Source organism: Tinamus guttatus, unplaced genomic scaffold (genome assembly GCF_059628265.1).
Source record: "Tinamus guttatus ecotype Peru unplaced genomic scaffold, ASM5962826v1 Tinamus_guttatus_pri_ptg001707l, whole genome shotgun sequence".
NCBI lineage: Eukaryota > Metazoa > Chordata > Aves > Tinamiformes > Tinamidae > Tinamus > Tinamus guttatus.
The window spans coordinates 29,614-30,566 of record NW_028290241.1 but is presented as its reverse complement, the minus strand read 5'-3'; positions in this window follow the sequence as shown (position 1 = coordinate 30,566).

The window sequence follows — 953 nt, the reverse complement described above, 5'->3', positions numbered from 1 at the left end:
CAGCCCCCCTCCCCTCATTGCCCCCCACGGCTCCCTATGTGGCAGGGACCCCCTCCCCTCATTGATCCCTATGGCTCCCTATCTGGCAGGGTCCCCTGTCCCCATTGCCCCCCATGGCTCTGTATTTGGCAGCTGCCCCCCATTCCCATTGACCCCCATAGCTCCCTATTTGGCAGCTGCCCCCCATCCCCATTTCCCCCCATGGCTCCGTATTTGGCAGCAGCCCCCTGTTCCCATGACCCCCACAGCTCCCTATGTGGCAGGTGCCCCCTCCCCTCATTGATCCCTATGGCTCCCTATGTGGCAGCGTCACCCATCCCCATTGAGCCCCATGGCTCCGTATTTGGCAGCAGCCCCCTCCCCTCATTGCCCCCTATGGCTCCCTATCTGGCAGGGTCCCCCGTCCCCATTTCCCCCCCATGGCTCCCTATCTGGCAGCAGCCCCCTATCCCCATTGCCCCCTATAGCTCCGTATCTGGCAGCCGCCCAGTGCTCCCATTGCCCCCCACGGCTCCCTATGTGGCAGAGCCCCCTCCCCTCATTGATCCCTATGGCTCCGTATCCAGCAGGGTCGCCCCGAACCCCCGTTGCCCCCCGTGGCTCCGTATTTGGCAGCAGCCCCCTCCCCTCATTGATCCCTGTGGCTCCCTATGTGGCAGGGCCCCCACTCCCCATTTATCTCCATGGCTCCCTATGTGGCAGGTGCCCCCTCCCCTCATTGATCCCTATGGCTCCCTATGTGGCAGCGTCACCCATCCCCATTGAGCCCCATGGCTCCGTATTTGGCAGCAGCCCCCTCCCCTCATTGATCCCTATAGCTCCCTATGTGGCAGCGTCACCCATCCCCATTGCCCCCCATGGCTCCCTATGTGGCAGGGCCCCCTCCCCTCATTGCCCCCCACGGCTCCGTTACCGGCAGGGCCGCCCCGACCCCCCGTTGCCCCCGCCCCCAC